Raw genomic sequence first — 10,232 nt, 5'->3', positions numbered from 1 at the left:
ACCCTCTTCACCTCCACCAGAACTAATGCAGATTGGTCGATCGAGATTGTCCCGGGTGGAACGAAGGCGCAGAGAAACAGAGCAGCTCTGTCTATACTGTGCAGAGGGGATCATAAAGTGCAGAATTGTCCCAAGAAGTTGGGGAAACGCTGCCGCCTAGGTGTAGTCGGAGGTAATACCCTAGGCACGCAGTCGTTACCTCTAGATGATAAACGTTTGCTCCTCTCTTGTACTATATCTTGGAAGGATAAGACAGAGACCACTGAAGCCTTCATTGACTCTGGCTCAGCAGCCAACTTTATGGATTATGAATTTGCTAAGAAATTGGGAATTTCAATTTCCCCATTGAAGCAACCGATTCTGGTCACTGCAGTGGATGACTCCCCCCTGCAGAGTAACCACCCTCTGTCTCAAACCCCTGAGTTAAGGGTTTTGGTAGGGGTGTTACATAGAGAGAATTTACAGTTTCTAGTGTTGCGAATGACAACCTCCACGATCATCAGGGCTGTATTTAGGGTTTGGGCTCCCCTAGGCACCTAGGCCTAAGACGCAATCCCCCCCCCCCCCTCTAGGACATTAGTGCCGTGGCGAAAAATGGGCGTGGCCACATAGTGCAGTGGGCGTGTCCATAACATACAGTGGGTGTGGCCAGTTAAAATTTCCTAGTAAGAGTCCAACCCAAAGTCGGTGGGGCCATGTTTGCTCCCCGGATATGAGTAAATTAGTCAGTGTTCTCTCCCACAAAATAGTGGTAGGTATTAGATTGTGAGCTCCTCTGAAAAAAGTCAGTAACATGACTATGTTCTCTGCAAAGTGCTAGAGAAGATGCCAGTGCTATATAAATACATAATATGGTAGGACATTAGACTATTGCAGGATTAGATTGTGAGCTCCTCTGAAAAAAGTCAGTAACATGACTATGTTCTCTGCAAAGTGCTAGAGAAGATGCCAGTGCTATATAAATACATAATATGGTAGGACATTAGACTATTGCAGGATTAGATTGTGAGCTCCTCAGAGGACAGTCAGTGACATGACTGAGTACTCTGTTAAGTACTGCTTAGGATGGCAGTACAATATAATACAGAAGTAACCAGGTCTATAGGTGTCCCCAAAGTACAGAGGTATGACACTTCTGTGGAATGTGGGAAGTGTATATAGATTAACAACCCCCCCCCCCCCCCCCCTGAACAAATATAGCAGCCAAATGATTAGCCTACTGTGACCTCAGATAAAGACATAGAATCTCACATCTGAATAGGAGCTATACAACCCATATCAACAGATCCTTTCAGTCCTAGTACTACACTCTATCATCTTATTTCAGAGAGAAAAAGGCCAATCAATAGGGCAGCATGTGACAATCGTGCATTATGATACCACAAGTTTCAATAAACAAGACATTTGCAACTCTGGGGGAAAAAAAAAAAAATATATAGGAGTGGCTTCAGTGTTCTCCCCAGAATTTTTTTTCCAGCCGGGTGGGGTGAGATGAGAGAATGCAGGGCGGTGCTTCTCTGCACAATTCTGCTTACACCATAGGAGGAGGTGAGCTGATGACAGCCGGGTGCTCACCAAAATTAGCCGGGTGGAGCACCCGGCTATTAGGGCCTGGGGAGAACACTGGGTATATATTGACAACATAGTGAGTACCCCCACCCTGATCATGTAATTAAGAGATCAAACACTGAAGGAAAGGGTTGGAGAAGCAGCTAATTATAGAAACCATTCATCAGATCAGACATACTCACAAACCACATCACATACAGGATCTTCTCAAAAAATTAGCATATTGTGATAAAGTTCATTATTTTCTGTAATCTACTGATAAAGATTAGACTTTCATATATTTTAGATTCAAATACACACAACTGAAGTAGTTCAAGCCTTTTATTGTTTTAATATTGATGATTTTGGCATACAGCTCATGTAAACCCAAATTTCCTACCTCAAAAAATTAGCATATTTCATCCGACCAATAAAAGAAAAGTGTGTTTAAAACAAAAAAAGTCAACCTTTAAATAATTATGTTCAGTTATGCACTCAATACTTGGTCGGGAATCCTTTTGCAGAAAGGACTGCTTCAATGCGGCGTGGCATGGAGGCAATCAGCCTGTGGCACTGCTCAGGTGTTATGGAGGCCCAGGATGATTCGATAGATAGCGGCCTTAAGCTCATCCAGAGCGTTGGGTCTTGCGTCTCTCAAGTTTCTCTTCACAATATCCCACAGATTCTCTATGGTGTTCAGGTCAGGGGAGTTGGTAGGCCAATTGAGCACAGTAATACCATGGTCAGTAAACAATTTACCAGTGGTTTGGGCACTGTGAGCAGGTGCCAGGTGGTGCTGAAAAATGAAATCTTCATCTCCATAAAGCTTTTCAGCAGATGGGAGCATGAAGTGCTCCAAAATCTCCTGATAGCTAGCTGCATTGACCCTGCCCTTGATAAACACAGTAGACCAACACCAGCAGCTGACATAGCACCCCAGACCATCACTGACTGTGGGTACTTGACACTGGACTTCAGGCATTTTGGCATTTCCCTCTCCCCAGTCTTCTTCCAGACTCTGGCACCTTGATTTCCGAATGACATGTAAAAGTTGCTTTCATCCGAAAAAAGTACTTTGGACCACTGAGCAACAGTCCAGTGCTGCTTCTCTGTAGCCCAGGTCAGGCGCTTCTGCCGCTGTTTCTGGTTCAAAAGTGGGTTCATGCTTCCATCTGCTGAAAAGCCTTATGGAGATGAAGATTTCATTTTTCAGCACGACCTGGCACTAGTGTTGGGCGAACAGTGTTCGCCACTGTTCGGGTTCTGCAGAACATCACCCTGTTCGGGTGATGTTCGAGTTTGGCCGAACACCTGGTGGTGTTCGGCCAAACTGTTTGGGTTCGCCCGAACTGCTGAATGCCCGGCCGAACAGGGCCCCTGTTGACCATCTCTATTAGTGACACAGCTACACATCAGGCTTTATTCTTACAGCATAGATGTTATTTAGTATATATAAGAGATTCCTGTGTACACATCATATATACAGTCACAATCAGATATGTTTATCTGACCTTAAAAATACGGGGATTGCTTTATTGAAGCAGCACAAGTAACTAATTTTGATTGGTTTATTTCATTTTTGTGGACTAAGCACAGCTATTACTGTATATATACAATATTTTTAATGACTATTATCTGAGAAATAGAACATTTTATCATATTTTCTATTTTAATTACAGTTACAAATTCATTAGGAGTCGGTGCATTTTTTCCCGACTCCGACTCCAGGCACCCAAAATTGCATGACTCCGACTCCACGACTCCACAGCCCTGTCCATAACACCTGAGCAGTGCCACAGGCTGATTGCCTCCATGCCACGCCGCATTGAAGCAGTAATTTCTGCAAAAGGATTCCCGACCAAGTATTGAGTGCATAACTGAACATAATTATTTGAAGGTTGACTTTTTTTGTTTTAAAAACACTTTTCTTTTATTGGTCGGATGAAATATGCTAATTTTTTGAGATAGGAAATTTGGGTTTTCATGAGCTGTATGCCAAAATCATCAATATTAATACAATAAAAGGCTTGAACTACTTCAGTTGTGTGTATTTGAATCTAAAATATATGAAAGTCTAATGTTTATCAGTACATAAAAAACACACGATTGGTTCACACGATGGCCAGGGGCCCCGGACCCCTCTCACTGGCCGGGGCCCCAAGGCCAACACGTGATAACTGGAGGGGAGTGCAGGTGGGCCTGGACCTCTCACATCCAGAAAACCCACCAACACTGCCTCCATACTGAATGCTAAATTCAACACACACAAGCAATAGAACACAGCAGTACATGCATCCAGCTACATTTGAAATTGGTCAGCAGGTGCTCGTCAGCCAATCAGGATGCACTGTCATACACTCTTTACCTGGCCATCGTGTGAACCAATCGTGTGTTTTTAAACGTTTTCTTTCAGCTCTAGGACATGGCTGACAGGTGAGCGGTTAGGGAGGGACCCCTGTGGGAGGGATGCCTGCACGGGGCGGTCCTGCTAGCGACGCAATCTTGCGATGGCGTCCAACTGAAGCCTCCCACCTGAATGCTAATGGCTGCTAGATGTGGTATGGCAGGTAAAGGGTGTATGACAGTGCATCCTGATTGGCTGACGAGCACCTGCTGACCAATTTCAAATGTAGCTGGATGCATGTACTGCTGTGTTCTATTGCTTGTGTGTGTTGAGTTTATCAGTACATTACAGAAAATAATTAACTTTATCACAATATGCTAATTTTTTTAGAAGATCCTGTATATCCATTTTTACAGTGATAAGCTATAGGGAGTACATACATCCCAGATAAGTAATCATTTCAACTGTGAACATTCCTTCCATAAAAGGTGGCCACACACGATACAATAAAATGATCCAATTTTACAGTAATTCGATAAAAAACGATCGTATCTCTCGGAAAAAAAATCAAAAGCTTTTTTTTTTTTTTTCAGTCGACTGAAAAATCCGATCAGATTCCCTTTTTTTCGATTTAAATCAATCCGGAATGCCAGATATTTCTCTTCAATTTCTACTAAAGATTAATATACACACCCTAGCAATTTTCTCTGAGTTTCCAAACATTATCATAATTGAGGAAAAAAAATTGAACATAGGCATGTGGTACATTGGTCATATTTTTTGAAATGTTACAATCAGTCAGAAAAATTGATTGCAATTCTTAAATTGAACAGATATTTAAAAAAATTGTATGGTGTGTGGCCACCTTAAAGGGAACCAGAGAGGAAGCACCCTTGTGTATTTTACCATGTATATCAGTAAGAACATTAGAGAAAACACTTACCATGCTCTCTGTTTCGTCCTCACTGCTAAAAGTGTCTGTTAACAGCAGTCACAAGAATCCCAGACTGAGCAATTAAATCTGGCTTTGCTGGGAATGATTATTGCTGAGTCATTATAGCAAAGCCACAAGGGGGCAGGCTTGGGCTTGAAATAACACCACAGAAGACAGACTTAGCTATAATCTTTCTGTAGCAAAGCTAGACGGAGCAGCCTGACTTCTCAGTCGGGGATTCTTATCAGACGTGATAACAGTCAGATTACACAGAGAACAATGAAACAAAGGGCAGATTAGGTGTTTACTGTCATGTTCCCACTGATTTATAAGGTAAAATACAAGAGGGTGCTTCATCTCTGGTTCTCTTTAAGAAAGACTTTTTTTTATGAATCTTTAGAAAAGCTGATGTCCAACCTACCACTGCCCAAATACAAACCAGATTCCTGTATTGGATCTTTTCTGTTACCTCACCTGCCTGTGACAAGCCATTATTCCACAGCCTCTCTCCAATACACCCAGAGGTGTAGCCAGAAATGATAAGGCCCCATAGCAAAATTTTGGTTGGGGCCCCCCACACACACATGCAGACAGGCCATGCTGGGCACTATAGTGCCCCACCTACCCTCATCACACACACACGCATGCAGACAGGCCATGCTGGGCACTATAGTGCTCCACCTACCCTCATCACACACATGCAGACAGGCCATGTTGGGCACTATAGTGCTCCACCTACCCTCTCATCACACACATGCAGACAGGCCATGCTGGGCACTATAGTGCCCCACCTACCCTCATCACACACATGCAGACAGGCCATGCTGGGCACTATAGTGCTCCACCTACCCTCATCACACACACACGCATGCAGACAGGCCATGCTGGGCACTATAGTGCTCCACCTACCCTCTCATCACACACATGCAGACAGGCCATGCTGGGCACTATAGTGCCCCACCTACCCTCATCACACACATGCAGACAGGCCATGCTGGGCACTATAGTGCCCCACCTACCCTCATCACACACACACGCATGCAGACAGGCCATGCTGGGCACTATAGTGCTCCACCTACCCTCTCATCACACACATGCAGACAGGTCATGCTGGGCACTATAGTGCTCCACCTACCCTCATCACACACATGCAGACAGGCCATGCTGGGCACTATAGTGCCCCACCTACCCTCATCACACACACAGGCATGCAGACAGGCCATGCTGGGCACTATAGTGCCCCACCTACCCTCATCACACACACACGCATGCAGACAGGCCATGCTGGGCACTATAGTGCTCCACCTACCCTCATCACACACACACGCATGCAGACAGGCCATGCTGGGCACTATAGTGCTCCACCTACCCTCTCATCACACACATGCAGACAGGTCATGCTGGGCACTATAGTGCCCCACCTACCCTCATCACACACATGCAGACAGGCCATGCTGGGCACTATAGTGCTCCACCTACCCTCATCACACACATGCAGACAGGCCATGCTGGGCACTATAGTGCTCCACCTACCCTCATCACACACATGCAGACAGGCCATGCTGGGCACTATAGTGCCCCACCTACCCTCATCACACACACAGGCATGCAGACAGGCCATGCTGGGCACTATAGTGCCCCACCTACCCTCATCACACACACACGCATGCAGACAGGCCATGCTGGGCACTATAGTGCTCCACCTACCCTCTCATCACACACATGCAGACAGGCCATGCTGGGCACTATAGTGCCCCACCTACCCTCATCACACACATGCAGACAGGCCATGCTGGGCACTATAGTGCTCCACCTACCCTCATCACACACACACGCATGCAGACAGGCCATGCTGGGCACTATAGTGCTCCACCTACCCTCTCATCACACACATGCAGACAGGCCATGCTGGGCACTATAGTGCCCCACCTACCCTCATCACACACATGCAGACAGGCCATGCTGGGCACTATAGTGCCCCACCTACCCTCATCACACACACACGCATGCAGACAGGCCATGCTGGGCACTATAGTGCTCCACCTACCCTCTCATCACACACATGCAGACAGGTCATGCTGGGCACTATAGTGCCCCACCTACCCTCATCACACACATGCAGACAGGCCATGCTGGGCACTATAGTGCTCCACCTACCCTCATCACACACATGCAGACAGGCCATGCTGGGCACTATAGTGCTCCACCTACCCTCATCACACACATGCAGACAGGCCATGCTGGGCACTATAGTGCCCCACCTACCCTCATCACACACACAGGCATGCAGACAGGCCATGCTGGGCACTATAGTGCCCCACCTACCCTCATCACACACACACGCATGCAGACAGGCCATGCTGGGCACTATAGTGCTCCACCTACCCTCATCACACACACACGCATGCAGACAGGCCATGCTGGGCACTATAGTGCTCCACCTACCCTCTCATCACACACATGCAGACAGGTCATGCTGGGCACTATAGTGCCCCACCTACCCTCATCACACACATGCAGACAGGCCATGCTGGGCACTATAGTGCTCCACCTACCCTCATCACACACATGCAGACAGGCCATGCTGGGCACTATAGTGCTCCACCTACCCTCATCACACACATGCAGACAGGCCATGCTGGGCACTATAGTGCCCCACCTACCCTCATCACACACACAGGCATGCAGACAGGCCATGCTGGGCACTATAGTGCCCCACCTACCCTCATCACACACACACGCATGCAGACAGGCCATGCTGGGCACTATAGTGCTCCACCTACCCTCATCACACACACACGCATGCAGACAGGCCATGCTGGGCACTATAGTGCTCCACCTACCCTCATCACACACACACGCATGCAGACAGGCCATGCTGGGCACTATAGTGCTCCACCTACCCTCTCATCACACACACACGCATGCAGACAGGCCATGCTGGGCACTATAGTGCCCCACCTACCCTCTCATCACACACATGCAGACAGGCTATGCTGGGCATTATAGTGCCCCACCTACCCTCATCACACACATGCAGACAGGCCATGCTGGGCACTATAGTGCTCCACCTACCCTCTCATCACACACATGCAGACAGGCCATGCTGGTCACTATAGTGCCCCACCTACCCTCATCACACACACAGGCATGCAGACAGGCCATGCTGGGCACTATAGTGCCCCACCTACCCTCATCATACACACACACACATGCAGACAGGCCATGCTGGGCACTATAGTGCTCCATCTAACCTCTCATCACACACACAGGCATGCAGACAGGCCATGCTGGGCACTATAGTGCCCCACCTACCCTCATCATACACACACACACATGCAGACAGGCCATGCTGGGCACTATAGTGCTCCATCTAACCTCTCATCACACACACAGGCATGCAGACAGGCCATGCTGGGCACTATAGTGCCCCACCTACCCTCTCATCACACACACACGCATGCAGACAGGCCATGCTGGGCACTATAGTGCCCCACCTACCCTCATCACACACACACACACACACACGCATGCAGACAGGCCATGCTGAGCACTATAGTGCTCCATCTAACCTCTCATCACACACACACACATGCAGACAGGCCATGCTGGGCATTATAGTGCCCCACCTACCCTCTCATCACACACACACATGCAGACAGGCCATGCTGGGCACTATAGTGCCCCACCTACCCTCTCATCACACACATGCAGACAGGCCATGCTGGGCACTATAGTGCTCCACCTACCCTCATCACACACATGCAGACAGACCATGCTGGGCACTATAGTGCTCCACCTACCCTCTCATCACACACATGCAGACAGGCCATGCTGGGCACTATAGTGCCCCACCTACCCTCTCATCACACACACACGCATGCAGACAGGCCATGCTGGGCATTATAGTGCCCCACCTACCCTCTCATCACACACATGCAGACAGGCCATGCTGGGCACTATAGTGCCCCACCTACCCTCATCACACACACACACACACACGCATGCAGACAGGCCATGCTGAGCACTATAGTGCTCCATCTAACCTCATCACACACACATGCAGACAGGCCATGCTGGGCATTATAGTGCCCCACCTACCCTCTCATCACACACACACATGCAGACAGACCATGCTGGGCACTATAGTGCCCCACCTACCCTCTCATCACACACATGCAGACAGGCCATGCTGGGCACTATAGTGCCCCACCTACCCTCTCATCACACACACAGGCATGCAGACAGGCCATGCTGGGCACTATAGTGCCAGACCTACCCTCTCATCACACACACACATGCAGACCATGCTGGGCACTATAGTGCCCCACCTACCCTCTCATCACACGCATGCAGACAGGCCATGCTGGGCACTATAGTGCCCCACCTACCCTCTCATCACACACACACGCATGCAGACAGGCCATGCTGGGCACTATAGTGCCCCACCTACCCTCATCACACACACAGGCCATGCTGGGCACTATAGTGCCCCACCTACCCTATACACACACAGGCCATGCTGGGTCTTGTAGTGTCCCACCAATATATATATATATATATATATATATATATATATATATATATATATATATATATACACACACACGCGCGCGCGCACACACGCACACACACTTTAGTGTCTCACCACCCTCTCCCTACACAGGCAGGCATGGGGACAATGTTAATACATGTACCTGCTCAGTGTAACAGGCCCAACTGGCCATATGGACATGAAACCCCCATTGCTGGATCATGTTTATCTTCAGTGTGCTCAAATGGCACCCCAGCCCTATCACCAGATGACAGACGCTCCCAACCCAAAGACACTCACCAGTGTGCTCTCTCCTGGGCAGCAGCATGAGAATTCAGCAGCTCATCTGGACAGTGTCATTCAGGAGCTCCTCGGCTCTGGCTGGCAGCCTGCTACAGTCCATGGGTATCAGCAGTCAGCACATCGTCAGTAAACACAGGGGAGACAGCATGTGGCTGCTCTGCGCAGACAGAGCAGACAGAGCTCAGCGGGCTTCTTTGAAATGATTCCTGCCTGATGTCTGGGCCAATTAGCAGGGGAGGGGAGTGACTAGCAACTACTGTAGCTACTGCTAGCCACACCCTCCCCAGGCAGTGACATGACTCAAATGATTCGTGCATGACCCGGTTCTTTTCAAAAGATTGAATCAAATGAATCGATTCATTGAAAAGAATCACTAGAAGCTCACTGACTCGGAGCCGGAAGGGCTGTGTATCAGGCAAGTAAGTAGGGTAAATTCCCCTGCCAGCCGCTTCCACTCTGCATAATTCTGGAGGGGGGAGCAAGTTTCTCTGAATGTGTGTGTGCATGCTCTCTGCCGCCCCCCCCCCACCCCCAAAGCTGCACATATCAAAAACATCAAAATAAAAGGT

At 48.4% G+C, this 10,232-nt stretch overlaps 1 protein-coding gene across 1 annotated transcript in view; it reads right to left on the bottom strand.

Annotated features, from left to right (window-relative positions):
• The window catches only part of LOC137523036 (beta-1,3-galactosyltransferase 2-like), a 37,635-nt gene extending 27,695 nt beyond the window's left edge, over positions 1–9,940 (bottom strand). The window contains exon 1 of the mRNA XM_068243224.1: positions 9,661–9,940. The gene's annotated coding sequence lies outside the window, so the exon portion shown is untranslated. The remainder of the gene's footprint in view (positions 1–9,660) is intronic.
• Between the last annotated feature and the right edge of the window lie 292 nt (positions 9,941–10,232).

This window comes from Hyperolius riggenbachi, chromosome 6, assembly GCF_040937935.1.
Source record: "Hyperolius riggenbachi isolate aHypRig1 chromosome 6, aHypRig1.pri, whole genome shotgun sequence".
Lineage (NCBI taxonomy): Eukaryota > Metazoa > Chordata > Amphibia > Anura > Hyperoliidae > Hyperolius > Hyperolius riggenbachi.
Note: the sequence above shows the minus strand (reverse complement) of the source record. Positions and strands in the feature narration are given on the sequence as shown.